The sequence below is a fragment of the Camellia sinensis genome, chromosome 12, assembly GCF_055761805.1.
Source record: "Camellia sinensis isolate YWXY chromosome 12, ASM5576180v1, whole genome shotgun sequence".
NCBI classification, from domain to species: domain Eukaryota; kingdom Viridiplantae; phylum Streptophyta; class Magnoliopsida; order Ericales; family Theaceae; genus Camellia; species Camellia sinensis.
Genome location: NC_138972.1, coordinates 103,504,142 through 103,520,558, shown reverse-complemented (window position 1 = coordinate 103,520,558; position 16,417 = coordinate 103,504,142). Strand labels below are relative to the sequence as shown.

Sequence of the window (16,417 nt, the reverse complement as noted above, 5' to 3'; positions counted from 1 at the left end):
GGATGTGTACAGATGATGGATAAGAGTTGGATTGATTTGCCAAATAGGATGTCGAGCGAATACATTAATGGGATTGATGAATTCCTTGTGTTTGCCTACACCAATAGGGTTGAAGGTTCGATGATCAGTTGTCCGTGTAGGAAGTGTGAGAATCGATACTATTTTGTACGAGAGGGTGTACGGGAGCATTTGATTTTGAATGGTTTTTTTAAAAAATACAAACATTGGATTAATCATGGGGAATCTTACGTATCCGTACATGGAAATCGAGAGAATGAAACATTAGCTAATTTAGACATTGGGGATGATATGATTGGAATGATACAAGGGGCTATGGGAAATCCACATGCCGGTACAAGTGTTGAGGGTGATGAACCACAGGGGCCTGATCCCCATGCATTTGAACCCCAGCTCGGTCCAAATGCAGAGACTGCAAAGTATTTCAAACTTATTCAAGATGCACAAAGTGAATTGTATCCGGGTTGTCAGAAGTTCACATCTTTGTCATTCATTGTTCGACTTCTACATTTGTAGGTGCTTAATCAGTGGACAGACAAGTCTATTGACATGTTGCTTGAGTTATTGAATGAGGCGTTCCCGTTGGGTGTAAAACTCCCGGACTCATTATAAAGCTCAAAAGGTCACAACAGATTTGGGCTTTACGTATGAGACGTGGGATGCATGTCCCAACAGTTGCATGTTGTTTCGAAACGAGGATGCCAATCTTGATAAATGTGTCATATGCAACAGTTCTAGATGGAAATCAAGTGGTGATGGTGGTTCAAATGGTCCTAACAAAGGTGGCAAACAAATAGCTGCAAAACAGATGAGGTATTTTCCTTTAAAGCCAAGGTTGCAGAGGTTGTTTATGTCATCCAAGACGGCCAAGTTCATGAGATGGCATGCAGAGGAACAAACTGATGATGGTGTCTTCAGGCATCCTGCTGACTCCCTTGCATGGAAAGATTTTGACCGTCGGAATATTGACTTTAGTAATGATTGTCGAAGTGTAAGGCTTGGCTTAGCATCTGATGGTTTTAACCCATTCAGGACGATGAATATAGTTCATAGCACTTGGCCTATTGTGCTCATTCCATACAACTTGCCGCCATGGATGTGCATGAAGCAACCATTTCTAATTTTATCCATGCATATTGACGGCCCGAAAGGACCTGGTGACAAGATTGATGTGTATATGCAACCGTTGATTGAGGAGTTGAACGAACTATAGAATGAGGGTGTGTCAACATTTGATGCATCAACAAATCAAATGTTTCAAATGCATGCAGCTTTACTGTGGACAATTAGTGATTTTCCTGCATACGCAAACTTGTCAGGATGGAGCACTAAAGGCGAATATGCATGTCCTTGTTGTAATACGGAAACTACATCGTGTTGGTTGAAGCATAGTAGGAAACAATCATACTTGGGTCATCGCAGATTTTTACCTACTGGCCATAAATTCCGGAAGGATAAAGTATCATTTGATGGTAGTCGGGAAGTCAGACTCAAACCAAAATTGTTGTCTGGAACTGAGATGTTGCTACAATTAGAATCTGAGGGTATTTTAACCCAATACAAGAGGGATGACCTTAAGGAGAGGCATAGGAGACAGGTAGAGAAGGAGAAAGTTGGACATCGCACCCATAGTTGGAAGAAAAAGAGTATTTTTTATGAATTGCCATATTGGGAGCACAATCTAATAAGACACAACCTCGATGTGATGCATATAGAGAAGAATGTTTGTGATAATGTGTTGTGGACAATATTAGGGGTTGCAGGAAAATCGAAGGATGGTGTTAATGCTCGGCGTGATTTACAAGATATGAATATTAGAAAACTCCTACATTTGCAGTTAAGAGGGTCGAATAAAGCCTATTTACCACCAGCACAATTCACGATGACCAAGGATGAAAAAGATTTGTTCTTGAAAGTGTTAAAGGAAGTAAGAGTTCCCGACGGGTATTCATCCAATATATCACGTCGTGTGCGCTCACATGATAGAAGTATTGGGGGTCTTAAGAGCCACGATAGTCATATTCTGATGCAACAACTTATTCCATTGGCTATTCGAAGATCGTTACCAAAGAATGTAATTGAACCCTTGATTGAATTGAGCAATTTCTTTAGACAATTGTGCTCGAAAGTGAATCGTGCGATGGATTTGCAATACATTCAAGATCGTATCGCTCTAACACTTTGTCATCTAGAGAAAATATTTCCTCCGAGTTTTTTTGATATAATGGAGCACTTGCCTATACATCTAGCTGATGAAGCCTTATTGGGTGGAGCGATTCAGTTTCGATGGATGTATCCAATTGAGAGGTATCTTCTTACTTTGAAGCAATACGTGCGTAATAGAGCTCATCCTGAAGGATCAATTGCTAAAGGATATCTTATGGAAGAATGCATGAATTTTTGTGCACAATATCTTAATGATGTGGAAACCAAATCTAGTCGACCCGTGAGAAACTATAGTGGTGCTGATAATTTGGGTCATGCTATTGGTGAAAACACAAGCTTTTATCTTGATAATACTTCTTGGGTACAAGCTCATCGGTACATCTTATTCAATACAAGCGCGGTTCAACCATTCATAAAGTAGGTTAAGTCACTCACTCACTCAATATGTTATTATGTTTTATTGAATTTTCAACAAAATTTTTTGTATTGCTAAAATCTCAATCTACACAGCAAACACCTTGAAGTACTTCAGCTCAAAATGCCTCGTGTCGACGATCATCAGCTTCGGCGTGAACATTTTGAAACTTTTCACATTTGGTTCAAGGAACATGTATGTATTTAACTCTATAGATTCTAGTTACTTAAGTCGATCTACATTTTAAATTTTACATTTTCGTGTTAAATAGGTCCAAACTTTGCGAAGGACTACTGATGTCATATTTTCTGAAGAGATTATTCTCTTGGCAAATGGTCCTCATAACCTGGCAAGGAGGTTGAACGGGTATCTACTGAATGGGTTTCGGTATCGAGTAAAGGCCATGGATGATCGTCGAGCCACACAAAATTATGGTGTAACTTTGAAGGCAGATACCATAAGTTATGCTAGTCGAAAAGACAAGAATCCTCGTGTGGGGTCTGTGTACTATTATGGACAATTGACAAACATTGTTGAGCTTCGATATTCCAATGAGAAGAAACATGTGTTGTTTAAGTGTGATTGGATTGACAATATTCATGGAAAAAAAGAAGATGTCTTCAATTTCACGTTGGTAAACTTCAATCATTTGTTGTACCGAGATGATCGAATTACCAATGAACCTTTCATCTTGGCTCCCAAGCAGAGCAAGTTTGGTATGTTGCAGACTCGTTACAACCAGACTGGCAAGTCGTGGTGAAGATGTCTCAAAGAGGTTTATTTGATATGAGTTCGACTGATCCACAAATCGAGCCATACATAAGCCAACAATTGGAAGAAAATATAATGCTTCGTGATGAAGAAGTTGGTTGGGTGAGGGAAGCCGCAGAAGGGGAAATAGTTGATGTTCAAATAGGCTGATATTTAATCAACATTAGTAATTCAATTAAGGCCAAGGTTGTAGTTAATCATCAATTTCTTAATTTACTTTGTCTTTGTAATTGTATTAGTTCAATTAATGTCATATTATAGTTGATGACAACCCATTGTCTATGTTTCTAATGTCAATTAATGTTATATTGCTTGCAGATTATTATGGGAAGGAAGAGGAAGCCTGATCATCCCCGACGCATGATGTCTGATGTGCTACATAACAGGACATCAGTAGCACCACCATCAGAGGACGCATCACATCGGCCACCATCGGAGGGGCCATTAGTGCCACCACCATCTGAGGGGCCATTAGTACCACCGCATCGACCACCATCAGTGGCACCACAGCAGCCACCATGTACTCAGCCTCCACGCCTACCATCAGTGCGTCCACCATCAGTGGCACCACAGCAGCTAGCATCCCGACTAGAGTCATCAGCTTATGAGCTATCCGCAGGTATATAAATTTGCTTTGATTTGTATGAAAATTATTTAAACATACATCTATTTATGCTCATTATATATAACTTGTTTATTCTCATTGTATTTTGCAGACCCTTCGTCTTCTTCACAGCCTACATCAGGTATAAGAATTCGATTTGTATTCACATTATTTAAATTTGCATTTGTTTATTACCGTTGCATATTGTTTATTGTTTTTGTATCTCGCAGGTCATGTTAGTTCTTCATCAATCTCGACTAGGCGTGGTAGAGGATGTGCCAAGGGCATTAAAGAGTGGGGTACTGGTAAAAAGCTGGACATACAATTTGATGAAAATTACTGCCCAATAGGGGAGAACGTCGCTAAGTTAACTACTCAACTTGGCATCATTGTGCGGAATGGTAACATTGTTCCTCTTACTTTTCTTGACTGGAACAATGTGCCTGATGATATTGTTGATGCTATCTGGAAGGATGTGAAGGTAAAAGTATATTTTTGTCCACAAATTCGAATTCCAAAATTATGTTATTATTATTTACACTTTGAAATTGTGTTTTATAGGACAATTTGAATATATGTCCAGAGGAGTACAAGCCAATCTGCATGAAAAACTGCAACAGCATATGGAAGGATCACAAGAACAAGATTAAGGTTAAGTATTTCAAGCCTAGAAGTTCTTATCCTAATCCGAAGGATGATGTTCCTTTGCACATTGTGCCAAACCAGTGGGAAGAACTTGTGGAGTATTGGTGTACTTCTGATGCTGAGGTATACAAATAAGTTATATTTATGATATGTAAACATACAAATCATATTTACATACTTACATTTGTTGAACCTGTTATAGAAAATTGCAAGTAGGAATGCTAAAAATCGGCGAGCTCACGGCATAGCTCATACCATAGGGCGTACTAGTTTCTCTTAGATACGACATGAGGTTTACATTTTATTGTTTTATTTTTGTATATAAATAAACATTGAATATTTTCAAATTATTTGGATTCTAATTTTCATATTTCTAAAAAAATGTAGATGACCAATAAGGGGGAGTCTACTGATAAGATGAATGTTTGGCTTATGACACGTAGAGCAGATGACCCAGAGGTTATCCAGACCTTGGTAGTTTCCAAACACCTTTGATTGTATTTGAATTTTATTTTATGTGTGTCAACCATCTTAATTTGGCATATACTTGTATGTCTTATTTAATACAGGATGAGTTTAATCGTCAACTCTCTATGCTACCTGAGGATGGTCGGACTTTGGAGGCTAGGAATGCCATTTTCCATGAGTTGATAGGTCATGACGGACATGGATATTGTCGCACATACGGGAGAATTGTGCCTCGGAGAGCGGTGTATAAAGATGGTGCTGGGCCATCACAGTCAACACCCCAACCATTGACTGTTGAGCAGATCACGCAGCAGGTTCGTGCAGAGCTAAGGGATGAGTTGAAGGAGGAGCTGCGAGCAGAGTTCTCTACACATTTACAGCAGATGAGAGCTGAGATGATGGCGTTTGTGTCACAGGGGGCGAGTGTGGATCCCAACAGACAGGTTCGATATAAATTAAATTGTTTGATAGTTCAATTTTCACACAAGATTATGTATAAAATTCGAATATGATTAACACATTATGCATTGACTATCATAGGTTCCTGATGCATCGAGCGGCCACCGGGCATTTAGGGAATCTGCAGAAGAAGAGAATCCATATACACCACCACCAGAAGATCAGGTATAAAATGTATCTTTGCATTCTAAGCTAAAATGTATCTTTGCATTCTTTACATTGTAAGTTAAGAGACTTGTGGGAAAAGATGAGACGATTTGGCACGAAACTTGGTACACACGACCGCCTAGGCACGAGAGACTTGTGGGAGAAGACGGGGCTCGAATCGGGTTCCCGGTTTGGGAGTTAGAGTCGGATTTCACTTTAGGCAAACTAGTTTCTTAAGAAACTTGAACTCGAGGTGTTAACGCCCCAAAATCATCAAACGGCGTCGGTTTGGCACGAAACTTGGCACACACGACCGCCTAGGCATGAGAGCCTTATGGGAGAAGACGGGGCTCGAATCGGGTTCCCGGTTTTGGAGTTATAGCCAGATTTCACTTTAGGCAAACTAGTTTCTTAACAAACTTGAAACCGAGGTGTTAACGCCCCAAAATCACCAAACGGCGTCGGTTTGGCACGAAACTTGGTACACACGACCGCCTTGGCACGAGAGACTTGTGGGAGAAGACGGGGCTCGAATCGGGTTCCCGGTTTGGGAGTTATAGCCGGATTTCACTTTAGGCAAACTAGTTTCGTAAGAAACTTGAACTCGAGGTGTTAACGCCCCAAAATCACCAAAAGGCGTCAGTTTGGCACGAAACTTGGCACACACGACCGCCTAGGCACGAGAGACTTGTGGGAGAAGACGGGGCTCCAATCGGGTTCCCGGTTTGGGAGTTAGAGCCGGATTTCACTTTAGGCAAACTAGTTTCTTAAGAAACTTGAACTCGAGGTGTTAACGCCCCAAAATCATCAAACGGCGTCGGTTTGGCACGAAACTTGGCACACACGACCGCCCAGGCACGAGAGACTTGTGGGAGAAGACGGGGCTCGAATCGGGTTCCCGGTTTTGGAGTTATAGCCGGATTTCAATTTAGGCAAACTTATTTCTTAAGAAACATGAACTCGAGGTGTTAACGCCCCAAAATCACCAAACGGCGTCGGTTTGGCACGAAACTTGGCACACACGACCGTCTAGGCACGAGAGACTTGTGGGAGAAGACGGGGCTCCAATCGGGTTCCCGGTTTGGGAGTTAGAGTCGGATTTTACTTTAGGCAAACTAGTTTCTTAAGAAGCTTGAATTCGAGGTGTTAACACCCCAAAATCACCAAACGGCGTCGGTTTGGCACGAAACTTGGCACACACGACCGCCTAGGCACGAGAGACTTGTGGGAGAAGACGGGGCTCGAATCGGGTTCCCGGTTTTGGAGTTATAGCCGGATTTCACTTTAGGCAAACTAGTTTCTTAAGAAACTTGAAATCGAGGTGTTAACGCCCCAAAATCACCAAACGGCGTCGGTTTGGCACGAAACTTGGCACACACGACCGCCTAGGCACGAGAGACTTGTGGGAGAAGACGGGGCTCCAATCGGGTTCCCGGTTTGGGAGTTAGAGCCGGATTTCACTTTAGGCATACTAGTTTCTTAAGAAACTTGAATTCGAGGTGTTAACGCCCCAAAATCATCAAACGGCGTCGGTTTGGCACGAAACTTGGCACACACGACCGTCTTGGCACGAGAGACTTGTGGGAGAAGACGGGGCTCGAATCGGGTTCCCGGTTTGGGAGTTATAGCCGGATTTCACTTTAGGCAAACTAGTTTCTTAAGAAACTTGAACTCGAGGTGTTAACACCCCAAAATCACCAAAAGGCGTCGGTTTGGCACGAAACTTGGCACACACGACCGCCTAGGCACGAGAGACTTGTGGGAGAAGACGGGGCTCCAATCGGGTTCCCGGTTTGGGAGTTAGAGCCGGATTTCACTTTTGGCAAACTAGTTTCTTAAGAAACTTGAACTCGAGGTGTTAACGCCCCAAAATCATCAAACGGCGTCGGTTTGGCACGAAACTTGGCACACACGACCGCCTAGGCACGAGAGACTTGTGGGAGAAGACGGGGCTCGAATCGAGTTCCCGGTTTTGGAGTTATAGCCGGATTTCACTTTAGGCAAACTAGTTTCTTAAGAAACTTGAACTCGAGGTGTTAACGCCCCAAAATCACCAAACGGCGTCGGTTTGGCACGAAACTTGGCACACACGACCGCCTAGGCACGAGAGACTTGTGGGAGAAGACGGGGCTCCAATCGGGTTCCCAGTTTGGGAGTTAGAGTCGGATTTCGGTCTAGTCAAAATTATTTACTAAACTATCTTTGTAATTATATAGTAGTTAATTTTTTTTTTATATTTTTCTGTAATTAAAATATTAACACCATTATATTATTATTAATTATTTTTATTTTGTTTTTTTCAGATATTTCCTTAGTAGCAGTTTGCTTCTTGTGGAATGCGGCGTATAAAGATTATAACCAGCTTTTATTTTTTTAACCCACGAAGGAAGCAAGACGAAAACTTTTGGTTTTGATTTTGATTTATGTTATTTAAATTTGTGAACAATATTATGTATGTATTATGCGACATTATGTAGTGGCATAATTTTTATTGTTATGAATTTTTATTTATGTATTGTTATGAATAGAACAACATTATGAATGTTCATCATGTGCCAACTTTTGTTTATGTATGTATTTATATTATTATGTAATTTTTATATTTTTTTTTAGTTATTTTTCATTTAATACAGGTTTTTTTTTTTATATTTTTAATTATTTTAGTACAGGGATTTTTTTTTAAAATTTTTTTTTGAGACGGCGGAGCTGCCCCGTCACAAAAAGAAAATGGTACCAAGCTTTTTGCGACGGCTCAAATACTGTCGCAAAAGGTAGGAATTAAACTGAGAATAAAACCTTTAGCGACGACTTAGGTTGCCGTCGCCAATAGTCATTAGCGACGACACTTTTACCGACGGGATTTGGCAGTCGACAAAGCTCTTTTAGCGACGGCAAGACTTTACCATCGCAAAAAATCAGATTTTCGTAGCTTTTTTGCGACAGAAGTTTGTCGTCGCACAAATTTTTTTTTACCGTCGCAAAAACAATGGCGACGGCTCTTGCCGTCGCTAAAGCCCTTTTGCAACCCGCTCTCTCGCGACCCCCCACTTGCCGTCGCAAAAAACTATTAGCCGTCGCAAAAAACTATTAGCGACGGCATTTGGAGTATTTGCGACGGCGTTTTGCCGTCGCAAAAAACAATTTTTTTTGTAGTGCATCTATCATATATTACATCATATATTATATATGTATCGTAAGATACATTTAATATATTGATCATAATATATCATAAAATACTGAGAACACTAGTAAGTAACGGATTTTGCAAATTAAAAAAAAAAAACACTCTACACAAAAGAGCTTCAGCAACAACAACAATACCATATGAGGAAGGGGAAAAAAAATACAAGAAAACCTTAGAAATCAATTAAATCTTTTTATTATTCTTCTGTAATCAATCACTATCAAAATACAAACCAAGAGCATTCTCTTGCTATGTCCGTATTCTATAGCAGTACATATCTAGTACAACCAACAACAAACAAAGAACAGAGAAAATATTAAAATTTAGTTCGCACCAAGTCTTATTCAAGTCATTTTTATTTATTTATTTATTTTTTTGGGTGTGGTTTATTAGTTTTAGTCACTAGTCACCCTCAGTTTTTGCAACTTCTAAGATAAATGTGTTCAGATATTGTAAATGGCATTGGTGGGTTGGAATTAACTTTTGGCCACACCAAACGGAACCATGAGTTGTGGGTTTGTAGGAGGAGGAATGGCATGACTTGCAAAGCCTTTCTGGCTAATGGTATTAACTTTGCTGTTACTCGTGGGGATGTAGGTGTCGAGATTTGGTCCTAAAGGGGGGTCCGGGCCCCTCAGAGATTGTAACAAAAGATTTTTATTTTTCATCCGCTCTTCTTTTTCAGGAGGAGGCATAGCATGTCCTACAAAGTTTTTCTGGCTAATGGTATTGGCTTTTGTGCTACTTGTCGGGATGTAGGTAGGGGGATTTGGTCCAAAAGAAGGGACACGACCCCTTAGAGATTGTAACAAAAGATTTTCTTTCCACACTTTTTCTTCTTCTTCATCTAAGACTCTACAAGCCTCATGTGACTTGATGAAACTTAGAAGAAAAGCCACTCCAAAAATGGCTAATAAGACAATGTTTAGACACTACAAGAATTTACACAATTGCCGACCACTTTTGCCGACCAAAAAAATTTTGGTCGCAAAAAAATGACATTTGCCGACCAAATTAAAATTTCATAGTTGAAAATATTTTCTATTACCGACCAAATTTTTTTTGTTGCAAATAAGTAATTTTTTGCGACCAAATTACAATTTTTGTCGCCAAAAATCTGGGTGGGAGAATAAAATCTGGGCGGGAGCTGTATGATCTTTCAGCGACCAATAAAATTTGGTCGTTGATACCAAAACGACGTCGTTTTGGTATATAAAATCGCATACAAACATTAGCCGACCAACAGGTTGGTAGGGGATAATTTACTAATTCAAACACATATAAATCATAAATACGCGCCTCTTTCACACACCTCAGTCGAATTCGATCAAAGCTCAGTTGCGCTAATCACCTCACCTTACCATCGACCTTGCCGTCGTCGCCTCTCCACCGTCTGCGCCTCCGTCCATCTTCGCCATTTCTGTTTCGTCTTCTCCATTTCTGATTCATCTAGGTATTTTTTTCAACTTATAATAGTTTCTGTGTTTATATCTCTGTGTGTCACTTTTTCTCTTTGATTTCTCATACTCATCTTGTTCTACAATATCTCACCCACCAGGGCCCTCACCATTGCGATTTTTCGGATCACCTTCAACTCTCCCTAAAAACAATTTCAAGTATAAATCCTCTGTATCACTCTTATAGACTCAGTCTCTGCCTGTGTCTCCTTCTCACTGTCAATGTTTGTGTTGATGTTTGCTACTGGGATATGTCGATTATAAGATTTCGTTCTGTTGTTTGTGAAGTCCCCCAATTTGCGATGTTCTTGTAGTGTTTTATATCTCCTCTTTCTTTAAGTATCCCCTTTTATATTGGGAAATATACTTAATGAGAATAAAAAAATTTTGGGTGCCTGTTTCTCCCTCTCACTGTCAATGTTTGTGTTGATGATTGCTGGGCTGTAGTATTTTATGGCAGTTCTGTTCTGTTTTGGATTCTCTGCCTGAAGGGCTAGTTGTCTTCTCTGTCTGTTCTGTTTTGGTGATCTGTTTTGGTGCTTGGAAGGGCTGCTGTAGTGCCTCATCTGGTTTTTAGTCATGGCAGTGATTTAAACCAATCTCCTGTATGGGCAGAATTTTAGGGTTTTAGATTGGAGTTTAGTCGAGTTTCTGGGAAAATTGTTTTGTTTTATTTAAATTTGGATGGATTTTCGATGATGTGAAAATTGCCTTCTTAACTTGCATATGTTGGGAAATGCAGAATGCAGGGCAACTTAGGATTCACTCAGGGGGTATATTGTGAAAAAAATCAGGAGGTGGGAAAGCGGTGGAAGTTGACAAGGCTGATGTTGTGGGCCTAACGTGGATGAAGGTACCCTGGTCTAATCAACTAGGGGTTAGAATTAAGGACGGTCTGTACTACAAATTCACTGGCTTCCGTGACCATGTAATTTCTTTATCTGGGATTGTTTTCTTTTCTACATTTGATTTATATCGTGGTAATGTAGTTCCTTAATTAAGTCTGTTGAGTGTCATACTGAAGGGATATTATTATTTCTGTGTACACATTAGGAACTTTTAATTTTATTTATGACAAAGTTGAGTACTTCTGGTTGGGTAACTTAATAGTTTCATCATTATCCAGAAGGTTAAGCCTATTATGGAACCTGTCATATTCTTATTGTGTATATGTTTAATATACAAGCTTGTTGTTGTTTGGTTATGTCCCGGACTGCTGTGTTTATCAACCTTATTAGACATGATGTTGACTATGTGTTTTAATTTATAATTTTCCCAACATTTTTTTTTTCGCACTCTCACGTGTGGTTGGGTTACTGCAAAAGAATAAGGAGCCTTTGCCCAGTAGGGTATTTTTGGTTCTTTTGAACTTTTGTACTATTGAACTCCTTGCTCATATGGTATTTCAAGTTGCGTAGTGGCTTATAATCCCACCTCCATTGTGATTCTTAAATTGCCTCTTTTTATGATTCCAGTAATATACTAACTTTAACCTAGAAGTTTGCTTCTTCATGGTTTACATTTTTTAACTTCAGCCATTGGAGTTCTATTTGTCATATCTCCATGTAAATATTGTAAACCTTCCCATCATTGGGTCCTTGTAAGAGTTATACAATTTCCCTTTCTTAAACTTGTTGATAATTCTTATGTTGTTCATCAGTACCTGCCTTGCAGGATGTGGCTATATACATTTTACCTTTCTTAAACTTGATAATAATTCTTATGTTGTGCATCCATACCTGCCTTTCAGGATGTGGCTACTGTAACCAGTTTTCTTCAGAGCAGTTGTGGAATTGCACCCGAAAAGAAGCAGCTTTCTGTCAGTGAAAAAAATTGGGGTGAAGTTGATTTAAATGGTGAGTGGATTTTGTTGGCATGTAGTGTTGTTAGGTCATTTCTGTATTTATTCCTTTTTTGCCTTAGAAGCAATTTATTGAAAGTAAATTTGTTTTGGTTTTGTTTGGAACTCCTAAACTAAGAAGGAAGAAATTATGAGGCATTACATTTTAAATGGTTTGGTCTTTTGGAAAACCAGGTGTAGAAGAAAATGTGAAGGAAAGAAAAGAATTTTTTTTTCTTCATAAATGGTTCTTTTATTTTATTTTTCATACCTTTTCATTTTCCCTAGTTGGTTCGAAGCTCCAAATAAAGCCTTAGTAACTTTCCCCACCAATTTTGCAAATTATAGCCTCTTTCATTGGTAATATGTAGTTATCATCTTATGTTTGCTCTTTCTTTTTGTATCATAAATAAGAGAATGGACTTGTGCCACCCTATTTCATCATTGGCTTTTGGATGATGAATTAGTTTATATATCTTTTTTCTCATTCAAGCCATTACTTTGGAGTTTGCGTGCGTGGAGGGGCTTGAGACGATTTACCATTTTACTTGTATACATTACTTCCTTCACATATATCCTGTTGTTTTTTTAAAACAACTCACAAGTTTTTATTTATTTTCATTTTTAAATTTGTAGGGAATATCCTGACTTTTCTAGTTGGTTCAAAGCAAGCATTTGAGGTATCTTTAGCATATGTCTCCCAAACACAACTTCAAGGAAAAAATGATGTCATTTTAAAGTTCCATGTGGATGACACAACTGGTGCTAATGAGGTTGATTTGAGTTCATATTGAGTTTTCTGAATCATGCTGTCTTTGTACATCTGATGCTTTCTAGGTTGAATTTATTGGAGCAATTTCATTATCATGATGCTTTGGTGTTATGGTTGCAGAAAGATTCATTGATGGAGATAAGTTTTCACATTCCTAATTCCAACACTTAGTTTGTTGGTGATGAAAATCGTCCCTCTACTCAGGTAAGTTTTTTTTTTCTTTTGGTTTCCTGGGTTTGCTTTGAATTACGGGTAGAAATCGAACAATTGTTCACTTATATTTTTTTCTTTTATGTTAGGTCTTTCGTGAAAAAATCATGTCAATGGCGGATGTTGGTGCAGGCGGTGAAGAGTCTATTGTTACGTTTGAAGGAATTGCGATTCTTACTCCAAGGTGAGTACTGTGCTTCTATCTGGTATCTTTTGTAGTTCCGTGGTATTTATGTGTCTTTTATATTATGTTGGTTTTTCTTTGTGCAGGGGTCGATACAATGTTGACCTTCATCTTTCATTTTTGAGGCTCCAAGGGCAAGCTAATGATTTTAAAATTCAGTACAGCAGTGTTGTTTGCCTTTTTCTACTGCCTAAGGTTATTTATTATTTATAGTTTAGAAGTTTTTTTTTTTTTGATCCAGAAGTTCATTTTCTTTGCTTAATGTTAGAAAAATTAACATGCAAGTTGTCAATTGATCAATATTGACTAGTTGTGTTTTTTGGAAGATGCAACAATATTGAACTTAACTCACATATATTGTCATGTGTTTCTGCAGTCTAACCAACCACATACCTTTGTTGTTGTTACTCTCGATCCACGTATCCGTAAAGGCCAAACTATGTACCCACATATTGTCTTGCAGGTATTGTTGGTTGTGTTTCATTAAGGTCACCATTTAAGCTTTCTTAGAGATCATGTGTCCATGTGATGATTTATATTGTACCCTACCATCTTTATGCAGTTTGAAACAGACTATGTGGTTGAAAGCACCCTGTCAATGAATGAAGATCTTTTGAATAGCAAATACACAAGCATTGAGTATACACAAGCATTGATACAAGCATTGAAAGCACCCTGTCTTTGGAATCTCTCTCCCAGGTAAATAAACAACAAGCATTGAGTATACACAACTCTGAAGATAACAACATGGGTGTGTTCCATGGAGACTTGGACAGATCAGCAGGAGTACAAGTTGCTAGTAGTGCTACTACATCAAAGACAAGACGAAACGACCTTAATGACAATGACTATGATGCAGCAGAAGGATCCAGTGGAAGTCCTGGAATTGATGATCAAGAGGACCTCCTCCACCTCAACAGCAAAAGGCTTAGGTAAGTATCTCTTATAACTCAGTTACAGTTTACTCCAAATAAAAATGTCATTAACTCACACTCCCACTGCAAATTAGAAAATAAAATTAGAATAGACATAACCCATTTCAAATGAGTCAAAATTGGTCTAATTTCAAATGTACTGTCTAATTCGTTTACACAATAGTAGTAAACTATACTTGTGGGTTTCTAAAATATGTGCACTCCGTATCACCTTTTTCTTCAGTTTTTAGTTTTATCTCTTTGGTCCCTAAGCATATAATATATATGATGAAGATGAAGCATGGTCTTATAGTGTTTAGCAGTGAAACTAATAAAATTGAAATTTGGGACCAAAATGACACATAATGCATACTTTAGGGAAAATTTGTGTATTTTATAATTATTCGGTTAATTATTTAGAGGACCGTTTGAAATTAGACCAATTTGACTTGGATTGAAAATTTTATAAATGAAATTGCCAAAATTGAAGTTTGAAGGATTAAAGTAACATGGTAAACATACTTTAAGGACTACAACATATATTTGTCCTTTTTATTTATCTCATTGTAATTGAGAATTTCCCATTTCTCAACCAACAATTTTTCTTCAATGCTAAACTTTAGGTTATGTTTGGATGACATTGCTAGGAATAAAATCACGTGTCGATGTTATTCAAGTGTTTTGTTTGACTAGGAATTCTCTACGAGAAGATTATGAAATTTTAATTATTATGGCCCCATTTATTTATTTTACTCTTATTGAGGTTATGGGTTCGAACTTGAAGGCAACCACTTTATACAATTATTCCAAAAAGTAAATGTAGTTCTTTACCTAATTACGCATTGCTTATATATATATATATATATATATGGGTAAATTGCACTGACACCCCTCGACGTTTATGTTTAATACATATTTCCCCCTAACATTTGAAATCTGACATTTGCTACCCCTGAGAATTTTTGAAATTCTGAAAACCTCTTTAGCATTTCTGGTTTCAGCATTATTTAACTACCCTAATATGAAAATTGTTTGAAAATTATCTCTTCTGTGAAGATAAATGATGCTGTAATTAACACAAAAGACTTTTCCTTAATGCTTATGAGATTTCTATTACTTAATTTTTCATTTGTGAGTGGTTAAGACATTATTCCTTGTCTGGTGAATGCTATTTTTAGATCTTTATTTAATTTTGTTGGAGTGTAGAATCAAGGCTAGAGGGATTCTACTACTCTTGATATATAGCCGTGTTAGTGTCATCCTCTATAGCAATCTATGAGTTATGATACCTTTGGAATTACAATATAACAACTTTTTGTCCACAGGTTGTAAAAATTGTGCCAATGTAGCCCCAGATGTATTTGGCATTGAGGAAGATTTGGAAGAGCCAGAGCATATAGTCAGTGTGGGAAACCTGAATTAGTTCAACAAGGAATAGATAGTTCGTAAGTTCCTGATCAATGGTTATGGCTGTGATGAACTAATTATGGTTTGCTCAGGCGTACTGTAAGAAAGTGAAAAAGTTGCAGGCATTTTACTTCAATCATCGAGTATTAACTTTATCTAGTATGGCAAAAAATGAATCAAACCCTTTTTGCACTATTGTATAGCTCTTAAGTTGTTACTTTTATTTTTCATTTAGTGACAGATTAGAGACAAAAAACATTGTTATTTTAACAAGACGTCATTTTTGAAGATTTTTTATTTTTTATTTTTTGTGTTCAAGAAATGAATCTGATATTTCTATCTTACTTTTTTCTCTGTATTTTGCCAATTATCTTTAGGTAATATACTTATTTTTCTTTTACACATTTCCCTTAACATTCAAACACCCTTTAACAAATAGACCAAAGAATCTTGGAGAGTTGGTGCCTATCTTTTTTTGAGTTTGCTCTTCATGATTTACAATTTTTGTGTAATTGTTCTATAGAATTTACATTAACTTGTAAGAATGATCAACTTCCCTGGCATTTAGAGTACATATATTAGCTGATTTAAGGTAAGGGAAAACCCAGTGATCTTTGTCGTTTAACACTTTATGTGAATATTTTAATGGATGGTGTCACTTTTGGACAACCCTAACTAAGTTTCGAACTAGTGTGAAGTAGTTGCTAGATGAACCAACCTGGACTTTGGTTTTGGCAAGACTTCTTGATATTTTAG

The 16,417-nt window shown here is 38.0% G+C and overlaps 1 long non-coding RNA gene and 1 pseudogene across 1 annotated transcript; both read left to right on the top strand.

Annotated features, from left to right (window-relative positions):
* Positions 1 to 3,916: 3,916 nt before the first annotated feature.
* LOC145804694 (uncharacterized) lies at positions 3,917 to 4,327 on the top strand. The gene is made up of 3 exons (XR_014346947.1): positions 3,917 to 3,989; positions 4,087 to 4,116; positions 4,205 to 4,327. It is a non-coding gene; the product is annotated as an uncharacterized LOC145804694 (long non-coding RNA).
* Positions 4,328 to 9,314: 4,987 nt separating this feature from the next.
* On the top strand, positions 9,315 to 13,815 carry LOC114271494 (FACT complex subunit SSRP1-like; annotated as a pseudogene).
* The last annotated feature ends 2,602 nt before the right edge of the window (positions 13,816 to 16,417 follow it).